Source organism: Ovis aries, chromosome 10 (genome assembly GCF_016772045.2).
Source record: "Ovis aries strain OAR_USU_Benz2616 breed Rambouillet chromosome 10, ARS-UI_Ramb_v3.0, whole genome shotgun sequence".
In the NCBI taxonomy this organism is placed as follows: Eukaryota; Metazoa; Chordata; class Mammalia; order Artiodactyla; family Bovidae; genus Ovis; species Ovis aries.
The window spans coordinates 24,699,714-24,719,226 of record NC_056063.1 but is presented as its reverse complement, the minus strand read 5'-3'; positions in this window follow the sequence as shown (position 1 = coordinate 24,719,226).

The following is a 19,513-nucleotide window of genomic DNA, read 5'->3' as shown; positions in this document are numbered from 1 at the left end:
TGTATTAAGTCACTTTCCCCATACTTTTAGAAAATGTTATTGCAAGAATTTTTCCTTTTATATCAGTCTGTTTCTGAGTTCTTTATCTGTTTAAGTAGTCTATTTCCCTCTCACCCTGTTAATTATCATGTAGTTTAATTACTACAGTTTTGTTGTTGTTGCTGCTGTTAAGCCTTAATATCTGGAAAGGTGAGAGTTCCCACACTGCTCTTCTTTGCAAAATGGCCTGATCGCTATTGGGGTTAGAACCATGTTACCAAGTTAGATGAAAATAACTTTAAGGGATTTTGATTGGAATAACACTGACTATAAATTCAATAATATGTAGTTTATATATTAACTAGGGAGAGATCTGACATCTTTATGACACTGAATCTTCTAATCCATGTATGTGACATATCTCTCCATTTAAATAAATCTTTTATCTCCTCTAATAATGCTTTATATTTGTCTATGTTTTTATAATATTTGTAGGATCTTGCCTGACTATCTTAGCTTTTGAGGCCATTTTGAAAATGCACAGAAATATTATTTATTTATTGTTATTTGAAAGTTACATTTTTTATGTATATAACTAATAAATAGTCCCCATTTAAAAACGGTTCCAAAACAAATGGTTCCACAAAACTAATCATTCTTATATCTGAGATTTGAATAATAAAATACTATCAGCTTACTCTCTGGATCAAGCTTTAGCAGTTAAATAATGAGGATTATAAGAAATGATTATTTAATCCTTAGAAACATACTGAAATCACACCTGTATGAGAAAAACTTTATTAATAAACTGTGTACCAGTTCAAGGCAAAGTTTCATTTTGGTATCAATGATGATGATGATAAAGTAGTCTGGTACTTATTTATAGTAACGATAACAGGCTTAGTCCAAATAGAGTTCTGCTTACTTGACACTCTCAAATATGGCATACTGGGTTATTTTTTTACCTTGGCTTCAACCAAAGTTGTTCTTTCTAGTTTTCAGAAGGAAACCTTGCTAGGAAACAATTCCACTGTCTAACTTCTAATGAGTTACTATGATTAGTGAGCCAATTTTTCTTTATCCTAGGTAATATTTTATGGGTAACACTTAAAAAACCTAAAGTATGTTTAAATTAGCTCTCCTACATTGAACCAGATCTAATAAATTTGCCTCATGTTATAAACTACATTAATTTAAGAATAGTTTAGAAACAAGCTTTTCATTTTCAAAATTATTCTATGCTTGATTTCTTTATTTCCAGTTCACAGCCCCTCAATATCCAAATTTTGCCCTCACCATACAAAGGTGTGGCTCTTAGCAAGGTCACTAGTAAACTTCTAATTGCCATCTCTATCTCTCTCAATTCCTCTACTCTAGTCTAAGCTTCCTCTCAGATCTACACTATTAAAATAACCTACATTGGTCCCTTCACTTACAGTCTTGCCCACTCCAACCCACTTTCTGTATGATAGCTAGACATCTGTATTGTTACAGTTAAGATATGGATTAGTGAGAAAAGACTGACATACACAGCTGCTGTAATTTCTGGCTTATCTTAGCTGAGAATACAGAATTCTGGAATACAGAATTTAATAGAAATGAATAGAAATGAAATGACTGCACCAAGCAGAAGCAAGCAGCCAAATATCTTGGTCTTTGATTCCTAGCTGGTGACATTTTCCAGAATAGTAGCATCCGGTTACAGTTGAGAAAGAAGTGTAACTCTTCCACTGTCACTTACTGATTTTATCATATAAAACAAGTCTATGTTATATTGCTGGATACAGCCTTTTTGCACCCCCTGGCTATTATGTAGACAAGGGATATTAAAAGTTTTACCATGGCTATATGTCAAGGAACTTGATTAGACTTGAAACATGTCCAAGAACTAATTCTCAGCAATTTTTTTTAACCATGTAATTATTTTCAAATGATCATTGTGTAGTGAGGGGTGGATGTTTAGTACTTTTTGGAAATATGTAACTAATTTCCTTATCAAGGTCATTGAATGACATAGAGCAGAGCTTCCTTAAATTTTGCTGTACATACAACTTATGCAATTAACTATAAATCAAAAACATTTACTGTTTTGAGAGTCTAATGACAATTTCACTTGGTGGATGAGTTTTAGGAAAGATGATTAGGGAAAACAAGCATGGTATATATTTACTATGTCTTATTGTCTACATTTTTCAGAATTATGAAGAGCCATATCATTTTATAGAGTGTAGATGACTTTCATCTTCTGAAAGAAAGATGGAGGCATATAAAACATCAGTGTGAATTTACTCAGTGAGATTCATTTGACTTTTATTTTTTTATGACTGCTGGGTTTAGAACCCAGCATGGTGCCTTTAAGAACTTTCTTTATGAATGAATATAAATATATTAATCAACAGATATATAAGTGTATATGTTGAGTATATGAATATATTTGTTGACATAGTTGTTGAATAAATTGACAAAATTTCACAAGAATTAAAAGAAACTAGTGTACTTTTGATAAAGTGAATAAGTAGAATTTCTAAAACATTTCCAACTGTATATTTTAAAATGCACAAATAATGATACAAATTAAACATGGAGTTGCTCTTTCTTTGAAATTTACTTGTTATTTTTGCCTATCACAAGTATCTGTTCCATTTGGCATTTTTAATTACAGTTTTGGCCAACAAAATTCTGTATGATGTAGATCGAAAAATTAGTAGTTTACTTTTCCAATCCTTTGGCTTTTTTATTTTTTAAAAATATTTTTTTCATTTGGTATTAAGCATTTTGACTCATATGAATAGTGTAATGCTCTCAAAAGTTTTCCTTAGACTACCTAATAGTAAAACTGAGGCACTCTAAGACACAAGCATAGGATTATGTTTGTAGAAATAAAATGTTCCTCAGTTCAGTTCAGTTCAGTTCAGATGCTCAGTCATATCCAACTCTTTGAGACCCCATGGCCTGCAGCACACCAGGCTTCCCTGTCCATCACCAACTCCCAGAGCCTGCTCAAACTCATGCCCACTGAGTCAGTGATGCAATCCAACCATCACATCCTCTGTCGTCCCCTTCTCCTCTGGCCTTCAGTCTTTCCCAGCATCAGAGTCTTTTCTAAGGAATCAGTTCTTCTCATCAGGTAGCCAAAGTATTCTATTTGTTTCTATAAGTTACAGCTTCAGCATCAGTCTTTCCAGTGAATATTCAGGATTCATTTCCTTTAGGATGGACTGGTTGGATCTTCTTGCAGTCCAAGGGACTCTGGAGAATCTTCTGCAACACCAAAGTTCAAAAGCATCAATTCTTTGGCACTCAGTTTTCTTTATAGTCCAACTCTCACATCCATACACGACTACTAGGAAAACCACAGCTTTGGCTAGACAGACCTTTGTTGGTAAAGTAACGTCTCTGCTTTTTAATATGCTATTTAGGTTGGTCATAGCTTTTCTTCCAAGGAGCAAGCGTCTTTTAATCTCATGGCTGCAGTCACCATCTGCAGTGATTTTGGAGCCCAAGAAAATAAAGTCTGTAACTGTTTCCACTGTTTCCCCATCTATTTGCCATGAAGTGATGGGACTGAATGCCATGATCTTTGTTTTTTGAATGCTGAGTTTTAAGCCAACTGTTACACTCTCCTCTTTCACTTTCATCAAGAGGCTCTTCAGTTCCTCTTCACTTTCTTCCATGAGGGTGGTGTCATCTACGTATCTGAGGTTATTAATATTTCTCCTGGCAATCTTGATTCCAGTTTGTGCTGATTATATTCAAATACTTAAATAGAAATGAGCTAGTATACAAACTAAAAAAAAAGAAAGAAAATATGCTCCATTTTGTGTCTTATGTTTTGTCTTTTTTTTAGTTTGTTGTATGAATCTTTTTTCTTTACTTGTAGCATAAGCATTCTCAGTGAAGAGAGATTACATTCCCTGAGAAAATAGAGTTGTTACTGAGGAGAATCCATCTTTCATGTGTGTGTGTGTGTGTGTGTGTGCTCAATTGTGTCTGACTCTTTGTGACCCTATGGACCATAGGCTCTAGGCTCCTCTGTCCATGGGATTCTGTAGGTGAGAATACTGGAGTGGGTTGCCATTTCCTCCTCCAGGAAATTGACCCAGGGATCAAACCTGCATCTTATGCATTGGCAGGCAGATACTTTACCAGTGAGCCACCTGGAAAGCAATTCATACTTCACTCTATGCCAAAACCCTGTGCAAAAAAATGTTTTTGGAAACAGAAAAACAAACTGTGACATCCTGTTTAGCTGGCAGGGGAACCGTCAGATAGCAATATTTTCTAAGTATGGATATGCTCAGGATGCTTACTGGAAATACCCTACATCGTCTCTGAATTCCTGTGAATGTATCAACATGTTTTGTTTCCTCTTCTTTGGAAAAAACCTGATCTACACTCTCTAAACTTGCGATGTATAGGAGGAAAAAAAATCTTACTCTATCACTTGTATTTTGGGTTTTCTTGAGGTCGCTCAAGGCTATGTACATAGAGTCAGGGTTCCCCTGTTTATGAAAAGGCTAACTGAGAGGAGAGGGATATCTTTTACAGTGTGAGAGATTCTCTTTTTTCCTCTGCGTGAAGAGTGGCTACTGTGATGCTCTCACTCATTTATGTCTGATCTGGAGCAAACACCTATAAATCAAATAACTAGGTCAAGACCTCTTGATTTTCTGTGCTATCACATATTCATATTTGTCTTTGATAAGGGCTAAATCAAAGGTTATTTTGATACTAAATTATCAAACTAATCTTTCGTACAAAATATATAATAACCCATCTCTTGGCTGTATGATCATTTATATACATTTTCCTAACAGAAAAATGAGTTGCCTCTTTAACTGTAGGTTTTAAAGCCTGTGAGAATTTTGAGTAAAAGGGCAAAATGCAGTTAGTAGAAGAAAGTTTTAAAAAAATCAACACAAAATTGATATTGTCAGGAAATAACCTTGAAAACTTTAAAAGTAGACAAAAAGTAGTAGAGTGTAAAAGTTTAGAGCAGGAAGGAAAAATTTAGTAAAGATTGGAAGATGTTAATGAAATTTTCCTTTTTTTTTTTTTAGGCTGGAAATCAATTATATTAAAATACAGTTATCAAATCAAATTTTTCATGTAATAATACATTGTGTTTCTTTTATTTTTCTATGTGGAAAAGTGCTTTTATTTTTCACAAAGCAAAGATAGAGACACAGATGTAGAGAAATTAATCTCCTCATCTAAACATCCTGGGGGTAAAGTTTGAGACACCCATTGAATCCAATGCACAAAAATTGTTTTAAATTACTGGTTAAAAAAATAATGCCCTTAGGTCAATCCTTGTCTTTACAAATAACCCAATTTTGTTTCTTTAAATGGCTGAGTGACATTCCATTGAGTATATGTACCACATCTTCTTTCTTCATTCATTTGTCAATGGATGTTAAGGTTGCTTCTGCGTCCTAGCTAGTGTTTACGTACTGCTTCAGTGGGCTTCCCTTGTGGCCCAGCTGGTAAAGGATCTGCCCGCAATGCGGGAGACCTGGGTTCGATCCCTGGTTGGGAAGATCCCCTGGAGAAGGGAAAGGCTACCCACTCCAGTATTCTGGCCTAGAGAATTTCATGGACTGTATAGTCCATGGGGTTGCAAAGAGTTGGACACGACTGAGCAAGTTTCACGTCACTTCTTCAGTGAACGTGGGGGTGCATGTGCCTTTTGGAATTATGGTTTTCTCAGGGTGTAAGTCAGAAAGAGAAAAATAAATATTGTGTATCAAGGCATACATATGGCATCTAGAAAAATGATACAGATGAACCTATTTGCAAAGCAGAAACAGAGACACAAGTGTAGAGAACAAATTTATGGACTCACCAAGGGAGGAAAACAGGGGGATGAACTGAGAGATTGTGATTGACATGTATACATTGCTATGCATTGAATAGATACCTAGAGAAGCCTGTTGTACAGCGTGGGGAACTCGATGCTCTGTGGTGACCTTGATGGGAAGGCAATGCGGGAGGGAGGGGATATGCGCATACATATGGCTGATTCACTTTTCTGTACAGCAGAAACTAGCACAACATTGTAAAGCAGCTATACCCTAATTAAAAAAAGAAAAGTCCTACTTTCGTAAGCACAAAAATTGCTGAGATTACCCCCACATAACTGTAATCTAGATTTAGGCCTGAAACCTCTTCTAGGTTAGATGCACAAGCACAGTTAATCAAACTGTCAAGTTGCCGTTTTCCTGAGCAGCCTGGGATTTTCCAAAAGGGGAGCAAGTCACTAGGAGAAAGGCTGGAAACACACATGTTCAATGAGGTGCTATTTCTGCCAAGCACAGAAAATTAAAAGCTGAATGAGGCTCGCAGCTAAGAAATACCAAGTTAAGACAAATTAATAAAATGTGGTAAGTAATGATGATTCATGTAGCTGAGCTTCATCTCTGATCTTCAGGGAATAAAGAAGCAGCTGAGCTGTTGAAATGAACAAAAGAAGCAGCTGCTAAATTGGCAGCAAATGAAGGAATGGCAGGCTTTCCAGAACTCAAGCTTTTTGTAACAGATAAAGGAGCACGCAACCATGACCTTGTCTCCTTGAAATTAAAATGAAAGTGACTTTAATTTTGTATTTTCAGTTAGCAAAGTGACTACTATAAATCTTCAATATGAATATAATTTCAAAGATTTTTTGTATTATAAAAGTATTTTCAAAAACTACAGATAAGTAAAGAAGAAAATAACAAAATGTATTATATATCTTTTCACAACTTTTTCTACTTATAACCAAATTTATCAAGATATAGGCATGATTATATTGAATTTATTAACTTTTTTCCCCAGCTGTTTCACTTTTGAATGGCAAACCCATTCTTTAAGGACAAACTTAAAACGCTGCAAATGTGACAGGTAACTAGAATATCATTGATTATTTATGAGATTATTTGACTTATAATGCATTAGAGGTAGGCTTTATCTTTTTAAAAGTTTTTTAGGATGGAACACAGTGTTAACCAAACCTAATAAAGGATTTCTTTATGAGTTGTAAAACGACTAAGCTTAAGAGCAAGCACAGCCCTTTAATCTATCCTTCCAAATGTGGGACATTTTCTGAAGTTTCTGTAATATCTAGTTTATGTGAATATGATACAAATAGCTTATCATTTATCCAGCTTGATAAAGTAATCTCTGCTCCTTAGTGGAGTCAACTGCGTAATAGTATTTATACTGAAAATGTTTCAATATATTTTAAAGAACTTAGAAGATGTGTGCTTTCTAGAAGCTCAGTTTGTGTTTTATTTTAAGATACATGTGGTAGCTACATAGATGTCAATACTAGATGAATGTGTTTTCCAAGCACCTTTTTCCTGAATACCAGAGGTCCTGGACTGACGATTGTTTTTCTTTGAAATAAAGAGCAATAACTAGGTTAAGATATTCTGAGGTACAAAAAAAGCAGTAAAAATCCTGCTTTTTCTATTCATAGGTTTCCTTGTAATCCAACTTTAGCTTGAGGTATGACATAGATGCGGCTTCCCTGGTGGCTCAGATGATAAAGAATCCGCCTGCAACGCAGGAGAACCAAGTTTGATCCCTGGGTTGGAAAGATCCCCTGGAGAAGGGAATGGCAACCTACTCTAGTATTCTTGCCAGGGAAATTCCATATAGACGTGTGTTTGTGTGTGTGTTTGTATATGTAGCTGAATAAAAAAAGAGCTCTTGTGTGATTATCTTCTCTTACTTTTCTACTATTTCCTTTCCATTTTTAAAAGTAGGATTCTTGTTCATTAAAAGGAAGTTATTATTTTCTCTCTCTTACTCAAATTACCTACCTTTCTTTCTCTCTGCATTGATGAGTCAGGATCATATGTTGCCATTCATTAATTCATTCAGTAAATTGGCTGATGGCTGTAAGCCAGGTGCCCCAATGCTGTTTTGAAATCCTGTGATTTCTTTGAAGATAAACAGCCAAGTTGAAAGAAATCACTTTCAATGCCTATTCTCCTAGGGAGGAGAAAATACAAAGGGTTTACTTATATGACAAATACTGAAGAAACTGACTATTTGAAGAATTTCTTCATTTAATATTAGGAGCAGCAAGAAGTAGTTCATATTAACTCTTAAATTAATGAAGTCCCAGACTATACAAAAACAATATATAATACACAATGTCCTTCAGTCAATATTGCAGAGTCTTGTGTGTGCTCTTGTTTATTGATGTGAAACATAGGAAGGACATGCATTTATGGTTTTCACCCAATTTTTTAAGCATTTATATATTTTCTAAAACAGATTTACGCTTCAGGATGTATTAGGATCACATGAAGTCCCATAAGCTACTGAAAGGCTGTATTGCTTTCAGTTCATACATTATGACATTTGTCCTAATTATCAATATTATTATGAACAAAAAAATTAATGAATTCAGCAAGTTAACTGAGAAGTCTGCAATCCACAACACACAATTTCTTTGGATAGGTTTGAATTTCAAAACATGAGAACACAGGCCCAGAGGGAGCTAGTAAAGATGTGAGCCAACAGATGATGGAATATTGGATTTTGGCCCTGTGTGGATTTCAGATCCTAATAGTGGAAAAGGAAAAAATGGGACACAGTTCGTATATAGGCTTTGTGTGAGATGTCAGTGACACTTAATTTTACTTTAAATAACAAATGCCTTTTGCATGCATTTAATGCCTTACCAGTACTTTTCTCAGAAATGTGAATCATCTCTGGGTGGGTCCCTAGTTTGGGGGGTTCCAGGCTTCAGCCTACCTGCAGGGAAGCTGATAGCCATGTGGTGGTAATCAAGCCGTTTCCCTTGGCTGTGCCTCTGACTGATGGTGGAAGAGTGGCGGGCAGCGAGCAGAGGGAGGGCTGCTTGCCTTCTGTTAGCTCAGTGGGCTGAGGATGTATATTCTGGCACTGCTTCTTTCCTTCAATGTCTTGCCAAAGCATTTCTGCCTAAATTTACTGAGACCAAAGATGCCATGGTAGAGAGAAATTTCTTTTCCAAGCTGGATTAGTCATTGACTTTTTCGCTGAATAGCAGCTCTTGGGAAAGGTTGTATGTAGGTGTTGCCTTTGACCCCCCCTCCCCCTCTTTGTGTACCTGTGTGTTTAGTCGCTCAGTTGTGTCTGACTCTTTTGCAATCCCATGGACTGTAGCCCACCAGGATCCTTCTGTCCATGGTATTCTTTAGGCAAGAATACTGGAGTGGGTTGTCATTTCCTTCTCCAGGGATCTTCCTGAATCAGGGATTGAACCTGCGTCTCCTGCATTGGCAGACAGATTCTTTAGCACTGAGCCACCTGGGAAGTCCCTTCCTCTCTTTATCTCTACCTTTAGTCATCCAGACCTATGAAATATATTTTCCTCTCTGAGAATCAATCAGCAATAGGCAAGACCTTCAGATAAAGATGAAAAGATTAGCTTTATTATTGCTAAAGCTGAATTGGAAACTGAAGCTTGAATCTGTGGGGAAAATGAGGCTTCCTGATACCTTACCCCAGGTCCAGATCTCAGGGTTTACCTGGGGAAACCACTGCATGGCATACAGCCTGCTCACTCCCTTGAAATGAAGCCTGGGAACAGGGACACGTAAAGAGATGTTCCTGCTGGCAAGGGCTTCCCCGGGGGCTCAGTGGTAAAAGAATCTACTTGCAATGCAAGAGCTGCAGTAGATGTGGGTTCGATCCCTGGGTCAGGAAGATCCCTTGGAGGAGGGCATGGCAACTCACTCCAGTTTTCTTGCCTAGAGAATCCTGTGGAAAGAGGAGGCTACAGTTCATAGGCTCGTAAAAAGTTGGACATGACTGAAGCGACTTAGCAAACATGCATGGGTCTGATGGCCTAACTCAAAAAGGAAGGAAGTCCTGCCATTTGCAACAACATCATGGACTTCGAAGACATTGTGCTCAGTTTGATGTCAGACAGAGAAAGACAAATACTGTATGATATTACTTATATGTGGTATCTAAGAAAGCCAAACTTATAGAAACAGAGTGTGGAACGGTGGTTGCTAAGGGCTGGGTAGTGGTAGAATTAGGGACATGGTAAAGACTACAAAATTGCAACTAGAAGATGAAGTTCTAGAGAGCTAAAACTCAGCATATGAGTATTATTAACAATATGGTATCACATATTTCAAAATTGCCTGAGACTACATCTTAAATGTTCTCATCACAGAAAAGAAATGATAATTTTTAATGTGATAGAAATTTTAGCTAAAGCTGTGAAGAATAGGAAGGATGGCATGATGCAGTCCATGGGGTTGCAAAAAGTCAGACACAACTGAGTGACTGAACAACAAAATTAATACTTAGATAGTAATCATATTGCAATGACTAAGTATGTCAGATCCACACAGTGTACATCTTAAACTTATACAGTATGTCAATAATTAAATAATTTTTAAGGCAGACCCAGGGCTGTGATATGGTTGCTTACTATGTGAACTCAGGCAGGAGGAGGGCAATGATCACTCTGATGTGTGGGTGTCCCCAAAGTCGAGTTCTTTCTTTCAGTGTCACCAGTTGGAAGCCACCATACACTATTTTATTTTTTATGATGTTTTAATTTTCTGGGTTGTTGGTGGGAAATACAGAGAGAAGGAAAATTAGTGTACTCTCATACTATACTTCCCAATCACCAACTTAGGTCAGGCCTTCAAAATATCTGCATTGATATGATGACTATTCTGAAGGTGCTTAATATTACCCACCAGAATAAATGTTTTTAATAAATATGATCATGTCACCACTCAGTTAAAATTTCCCAGATGATTTTCCATAGTTGCTTGGATATAATCCAAAACCTTTGCTATCTCACCATGGTGTGCTAGGCAGCTTGTAATCAGCTCCCTGATAAACTATTCACTCTCACTTTTCATCACACTCTCCTAGTCAACTTTTGCAAGCTTATCAAATTCTTTGCAGATTTTCAAGCACGCATGCCTTTCTCTACTTCTTTGCCTTCAGTTTTGCTGTTGCCTTTTCCAGAAATACCCCCACCCACTTTCTTTATCTAGGAAGACCTTTCTGAGTCTTTACAACTCAGCTTAGGCATGATTTTGTTGTTGTTTAGTCGCTCAGTCATGTCTCATTCTTTGCAACCCCTTGGACTGTAGCTCACCAGGCTCCTCTGTTCATGGGATTTCCCAGGCAAGAATGCTGGAATGGGTTGCCATTTCCTTCTGCAGAAGATCTTCCTGACTCAGGGATCAAACCCATGTCTCCTGCATTGCAGGCAGGTTCTTTACCACTGAGCCACCTGGGAAGACCTTTCATCTTAGCTGTTGTTCAGTGGCTAAGTCATGTCTGACTCTTTTGAGACCCCATGGGCATAATTAGCTCCTATTAGCTCCTTCATCAAATCATTGAGTCATGTCTGCCTTCAAGTTGGGTTAGGTTCATTCCATTGTTTCAAGCTTTGTGCTTTTCATAAAATACTATGAGAGAGACTATGAGACTAGGGAACAGGTCTTATCTGCATATTCATACTGTGTGGAGTGCTTGCCATATAGAAGACAATCGTCGTCAGACACGTTAATCATTTACTACTGGCTATAGTAAACAGTCCAGAGAAGGCAATGGCACCCCACTCCAGTACTCTTGCCTGGAAAATCCCATGGCTGGAGGAGCCTGGTGGGCTGCATTCCATGGGGTCGCGCAGAGTCGGACACGACTGAGTGATTTCACCTTCACTTTTCACTCTCATGCATTGGAGAAGGAAACGGCAACCCACTCCAGTGTTCTTGCCTGGAGAATCCCAGGGACGGGAGCCTGGTGGGCTGCCATCTTTGGGGTTGCACAGAGTTGGACACAACTGAAGCGACTTAGCAGCAGCTGCATAGTAAACATCAATAAATATTGCCAGGATCTTTCACATGATTTCCTTCCTTAACCAGAGTTTTCATTGTTTTGCTTGTTACACTCTCAAATGTACTTTGCGGTAAAAACTGCCTTGATTATGATAGAAATAGGCAAGTAGATATTTATAAAATTTTGGTAGCTTTAGGATATTGGAACAGTGCTTTTCTCATGAAATGATATTTTTATTTTTCTGTAATTACCATTCTTTCAAAACATAAGTGAGCTGATTTTAATTAACTTGTTCTAGAGCTTGTGAAATAGTCCTCAAAATGGTAATAAACATGTTTTTGTTATTCAAATTTTGAGAATATTCATTAATGATTTCCAAACCCTCATAAAGACAAACATGTACACTGGCCCAAGGGTTTGGATGGTGTGATTTTGAACTGAGTTGCTTAGGGATTTAGTTATATGCTGCATGAAAGAGTAAAAATCATATAAGAAATAGAGAATACGTAATGTTAGATTGAACTTCCCTGGTGGCTCAGTGATAAAGAATCTGCCTGCCAAGCAGGAGACGCAGGTTTGATCCCTGGGTCGGGAAAATGCCCTGGAGAAGGAAATGGCAACCCATTCCAGTATCCTGGCCTGGAGAATCCCATGGACAGAGGCACCTGGAGGGCTACAGTCCATAGGGTCGCAAAGAGTTAGACACAATGACTAAACAACACACAATGTTAGATTTTTCTAACAGGCATCCTTAAACCTTTTTGCAATGTTCAATATTTAACACAAAAGAAAAACTGTGCAGTCTTTGAGGGTCAGAGAATTATATCTAATTAGTTACATTCAGGTTGAAGTAGAAAGCGACTGCCTGTTTAGCCTTTTGACCTAACGTTAAATCTCCTCCAGGAAGAGTCAAAATAATTTGGGGGTAACTTGACTCATTGTTCATCTCTGAGCTCAATTTTGTCCAATCAGGTAAAAGTATTTGCCTAGTGTATATCATGATATGATTATCTGAGGACTGAAAAACGTGGTCTGAATTATAAAGACTGGTTTCTAATTTTTAATAAAACCTCACTATTTCACATTTTCCCCCCTAACTTACAAAGAGCTTTTATAATCATAAGAAAGGAGCTTTATTCATCCATCCATTATACTGAACACCTATTATGCGGTGGGCAAAATCATGCACATATTAAAATATTCTATGGTTTGGTATATAGGAATATAATTACATTTATTCCTATTTCCAGCAATTTGTAGTTGAATGTTCTTGTGATCAGAAAACATGCTCTGTATAATTTTGATCTTTTCAAATTTATTAAGAATTATTTTGTAGCCCAGCACATTCCATCTTGGTGAATATTCAACATGGACTTGAAAAGAATGTTTATTCTCTAGTTGTTAAAAGTAATAACACACCATTATATAAAAGTGGTAGATATAGTCTTTTGTATCTTTGCCTTTTAGAAAATATCATTGTTCAACAATACTTAGAATATCTTTAAAGACTTCACATATTATTGTGAATTTGTCTATTCTCTGGCTTAGAACTTTTTATTTTCTGTTTGACATTTGAAATAAGTAACTTGCGAAAATGTATGGCAGCTTTTAACATCTTTCACACAATAAAGACAGTAGAGAGTAATTACAAGTATCAAACAGTAATGAAATACTCCAAGAATATTCCAGCTTTTGGAGATAACTGCCATTGGAGAAGGAAATGGCAACCCACTGCAGTATTCTTGCCTGGAGAATTTCACAGACAGAGGAGCCAGGCAAGCTACAGTCCATGGGGTCACAGACAGTTGGACACGACTGAACGACCATCACTGATACTCACTCATGCCAGTTAAAGTCACTATATTTGTTCATTCATCAAACCATCTTAGGACTTGCTTAGTGGCAGGTCACAGTGTAGATACAGATAAGAGACATATTCTCCACTCTTGCGACTCGCCTCTCCTGGAAACATGCAGCAACATGGCTGGACCTAGAGATAAGCATACTAAGTGAAGTAAGTCAGATGCAGAAAGACAAATATCATATGATATCACGTTACATGGGGAATTTAATTTTAAAAATGATATAAATGTACTTATATACAAAATAGAAACAGACTTACAGATTTTGAAAACAAATGTATGGGTACCAAAGGGGAAATGTAAGGGAGGGGTAAATCAGGATATTGGGATGAACATACTCATACTGCCGTATATAAGATAGATAACCAAAAAGGACCTACTGTGTAGCACAGGGAACTCTACTCAATGTTCTGTGATAACCTATATGAGAAAAGAAGCTAAAAAATGAATATAACTAACTTTGCTATATCCCTGAAATGGCACAATTGTAAATCAGCAATCCTCCAATGATATAAAGAATTTAAACACTTAAAATACAATATTATATATTCTACAACAGAGAGTAATCATTACAAAAGATAATGCTTATGTCATTATCAAACCCTATTTAAATAAATCCAAATTTGCTCAGTTCAAATTATATGTGAACATTGCAAGCCTGGCATAATCAGAAATGTCTTAGTGTTATTAAAAAAAATATTTGGACATGATGCTGCAGGTCATCAAAAGGTGTGAAGGGAGGCAACATGATGTTGGAAGTTTGAGAACAAAGGCATGGAATGGCTAGATTCAGTGGGTCTGCAAACATTGGTCATGACAAATTCTAGGCTACAGCCTTGAGAGTGAGTGGTTGGAGGTAGCATGAAGGATCGGCTCTTTGGAGGAGAGGGTCAAGATATCGAGGACCAAAGTGTTGGAGGGACATCTGTATTCACACAAGTATAATTAGAATTACAATTAGAATCAAATTAGAAGATCTGAATGATAAAGTAATGATCAATCAGTTCAGTTCAGTTCAGTTGCTCAGTCGTGTCCGACTCTTTGTGACACCATGAATCGCAGCACGCCAGGCCTCCCTGTCCATCAACAACTCCCGGAGTTCACTCAGATTCACGGCCATCGAGTCAGTGATGCCATCCAGCCATCTCATCCTCTGTCATCCCCTTCTCCTCCTGCCCCAATCCCTCCCAGCATCAAAGTCTTTTCCAATGAGTCAACTCTTCACATGGGGTGGCCAAAGTACCAGAGTTTCAGCCTCAGCATCATTCTTTCCAAAGAAATCCCAGAGCTGATCTCCTTCAGAATGGACTGGTTGAATCTCCTTGCCGTCCAAGGGACTCTCAAGAGTCTTCCCAACACCACAGTTCAAAAGCATTAATTCTTTGGCGCTCAGCCTTCTTCACAGTCCAACTCTCACATCCGTACATGACCACAGGAAAAACCATAGCCTTGACTAGACGGACCTTAATTGGCAAAGTAATGTCTCTGCTTTTGAATATGCTATCTAGGTTGGTCATAATTTTTCTTCCAAGGAGTAAGCGTCTTTTAATTTCATGGCTGCAGTCACCATCTGCAGTGATTTTGGAGCCCCCAAAAATAAAGTCTGACACTGTTTCCACTGTTTCCCCATCTATTGGCCGTGAAGTGATGGGACAGGATGCCATGATCTTCGTTTTCTGAATGTTGAGCTTTAAGCCATCTTTTTCACTCTCCTCTTTCACTTTCATCCAGAGGCTTTTTAGCTCCTCTTCACTTTCTGCCATAAGGGTGGTGTTAATAATAAATGCTTTCTGATATAGAACTTAACTGCAGATGTCATTTTCTGATATATTCTTCAAATGCCATCTGTAGACAAATACAGGAAGATTAAAATTTTGAAGTTACAGATGGAAGGTCGAAGGAGGCAGTACAGTGCAGGATCCCTTCTGATGTTTGCACAACAGAGTCGCTTAATAAAATGTCTCTTCTGCAATTAGAATTCAGCTGTGCTGCCTTATTATAGTTCTCATCTCTTGAAAACAACTGGCAACAAAGAAAAGTACATTGGATTTAGTTTTCCAGTGTAATTGCACACTGTGGTTTAGTTTCCAGGCAATTTGTTCTGAAAACTTGGAAGATTAAGCGCAGCATTATCCAGTATGGTAGGATCTGGGAAATCGTGATTGTGGTAGACTGACATCATCTTCTCTAATCGATTGAATTATTTTAATATATAATTGTAGTGTTTGTGTGCTCTTCATGGCATTATGCTGTTACAGTCCTAAGTGACCCTGTAAAGTTAAGTGACAAACTAAATTTCAGGGACATTAAATGAATTGCCCAAGTGACTCCACCACTTCTGTCTGATTCCAAATTTATTTAATCAATAAATATTCATTAATCATTATGTGGCTATGCTAAACACCAGGTGGACAAGACACCCCCACAGTCTGGGCCCTCATATAGGTTACAATCTATTTATGGAATGTTCAGATATTGTAAAATTATACAAGAATCTATTACATTCATGCTATCAGAAATAAGGATTTGACAAATAAATTATGTTGCTTAAATCTTCTTTGCATTCTGAAGCAGCAGTGTTCTAAATGGCTGTCTGAGGAGGCCTTACAAATAGCTGTGAAAAGAAGAGAGGTGAAAAGCAAAGGAGAAAAGGAAAGATATAAGCACCTGAATGCAGAGTTCCAAAGAATAGCAAGAAGAGATAAGAAAGCCTTCTTCAGTGATCAATGCAAAGAAATAGAGGAAAACAATAGAATGGGAAAGACTAGAGATCTCTTCAAGAAAATTAGAGATACCAAGGGAACATTTCATGCAAAGATAGGCTCGATAAAGGACAGAAATGGGATGAACCTAACAGAAGCAGAAGATATTAAGAAGAGGTGGCAAGAATACACAGAAGAATTGTACAAAAAAGATCTTCATGACCAGTTAATCATGATGATGTGATCACTCACCTAGAGCCTGACATCCTGGAATGTGAAGTCAAGTGGGCCTTAGAAAGCATCACTATGAACAAAGCTAGTAGAGGTGATGGAATTCCAGTTGAGCTATTTCAAATCCTGAAAGATGATGCTGTGAAAGTGCTGCACTCAATATGCCAGCAAATTTGGAAAACTCAGCAGTGGTCACAGGACTGGAAAAGGTCAGTTTTCATTCCAATTCCAAAGAAAGGCAATGCCAAAGAATGCTCAAACTACCACACAATTGCACTCACCTCACATGCTAGTAAGGTAATGCTCAAAATTCTCCAAGTCAGGCTTCAGCAATATGTGAACCGTGAACTTCCAGATGTTCAAGCTGGTTTTAGAAAAGGCAGAGGAACCAGAGATCAAATTGGCAACATCCGCTGGATCATGGAAAAAGCAAGAGAGTTCCAGACAAACATCTATTTCTGCTTTATTGACTATGCCAAAGCCTTTGACTGTGTGGATGACAATAAACTGTGGAAAATTCTGAAAGAGATGGGAATACCAGACCACCTGACCTGCCTGTTGAGAAACCTGTATGCAGGTCAGGGAGCAACAGTTAGAACTGGACATGGAACAACAGACTGGTTCCAAATAGGAAAAGGAGTACATCAAGGCTGTATATTGTCACCCTGCTTATTTAACTTGCATGTAGAGTACATCATGATAAACTGTGGGCTGGAAGAAACACAAGCTGGAATCAAGATTGCCGGGAGAAATATCAATCACCTCAGATATGCAGATGACACCACCCTTATGGCAGAAAGTGAAGAGGAACTAAAATGCCTCTTGATGAAAGTGAAAGAGGAGATCAGCCCTGGGTGTTCTTTGGAAGGAATGATGCTAAACCTGAAACTCCAGTACTTTGGCCACCTCATGCGAATAATTGACTCATTGGAAAAGACTCTGATGCTGGGAGGAATTGAGGGCAGGAGGAAAAGGGGACGACAGAGGATGAGATGCCTGGATGGCATCACCGACTTGATGGACGTGAGTTTAAGTGAACTCCGGTAGTTGGTGATGGACAGGGAGGCCTGGCGTGCTGCAATTCATGGGCTCGCAAAGGGTTGGACACGACTGAGTGACTGAACTGAATTGAACTGAACTAAAACATCTATAAACTTTCATGGCAGTTAGAGGATTCCTAGGTAGTTCAGTGGTAAAGAATCCACATGTCAATATGGGAGACACTGTAGTCCTAGGTTCTATCCCTGGTTTGGAAGATCCCCTGGAGAAGGAAATGGCAACCCACTCCAGTATTCTCATCTGGAGAATCCCATGGACAAAGTTTGGTGGGCTACAGTCTGTGGGGTTGCAAAAGAGTTATGATTCTTTTGCATAAGACATGACTTGGCAACTCAACAACAACAGCAGTCTTCTGCATTCTACACATCAGTGTTCCAAGGGCAGCGAATATTTATGGAATAATTTTTATATTATTAGTTGTCAAACTTCACTGTGCGTGAGACACACTTGGAGAGCTTAAATATGCAGATTTTCACAATCTACCCCAAAGTTTCTGTTTTAGAACATAAATAAGAAATGTTCCATGCTCTCAAAGGACTTAAAATAATTTCAGTATTATAGGGTAACAAAACCTTTTCAGCATTTCATATAGCCCCAAGTAGAATATTCATTTGAAATTAAATATAATTAAAATATACTATGTGTAATACAAATGCTTTTTTGCACCTGTGTAAACTTTCCTGCTAGACCTTTATTTTAAATGACTCTATCATTATTTTCATTTGTTATTACATTATACAAATATAGGATTATATCACCATCTGACGTTTAGAGTTTCTGAACTTTAGCACTAAATGAATTTGGCATTCCATATTTGGTTATTATGCCTATTAAAGGGGAATAATTTGGGATGTGTATTTGATATCTGCGGGTTTCTGATTATTATCTTAAATATTCAAATGTTTTGAGAAGTCTTATACAGACTTGGTTATATTACTAAGACAGTTTGATGAAGATGCAGAGTAGTTTAATAATTATATATTTGACATTCTCTAATAAATTAGCTATTTACCACTTAAAATCGAGGTCATGCTTATTCTGAAGAAATGTCTGCACATGTTGATCAAAGAACTTTCTGTTTTTGTTGTTTATTTTTGTCATGACTCACTCAGACTAGATGACAGAATGAGAAACTTCAGTCTAAATGTAGTTTTAAACTTTATTCCTTTAAAATTCCTTGGAAAAATAACTGTATTAATTAAATACAAATGATTATCGGGAAACAAATTCCTTACTGGAAAGAAAAAGTCTGTTTTTAGTTCTGAAGAACTCTTCATTCAGCTGTCTCTAGAAAGGTCCTTGTGAACTGAGAAAAATTGGATTAAGTGAAGTCTGGTTAGTGAGTGAGGGTGAGCAATGGAGAAAAAGGTTCAGACATCTGGATAAATGCATCTGGGAAATGAGAGATGAGATAAAATAAAATAATAACAGTAATTCCAGGGTCAAAATCAAGAGCAAATATTTTAAAATCGACTTATGTCACCCTGCTTATTTAACTTATATGCAGAATATATCATGTGAAATGCCCAGCGGGATGAATCACAAACAGGAATCAAGATTGTCAGGAGAAATATCAACAACCTCAGATACACAGATGATACTCCTCTAATGGCAGAAAGCCAAGAGAAACTCAAGAGCCTCTTGATGAGGTGAAAGAGGAGACAGAAAAAAGGACGACTGTTGGCTTAAAACTCAACATTCAAAAAATGAAGACCATGGCATCCAGCCCCATCATGTCATGGCAAATAGAAGGGGAAGACGTGTTAGCAGTGACAGATTTTATTTTCTTGGACTCCAGAATCACTATGGATGGTGACTGCAGCCACCATATTAAAAGATGCTTGCTCCTTGGAGGAAAGCTATGACAAACCTAGACACTATGAT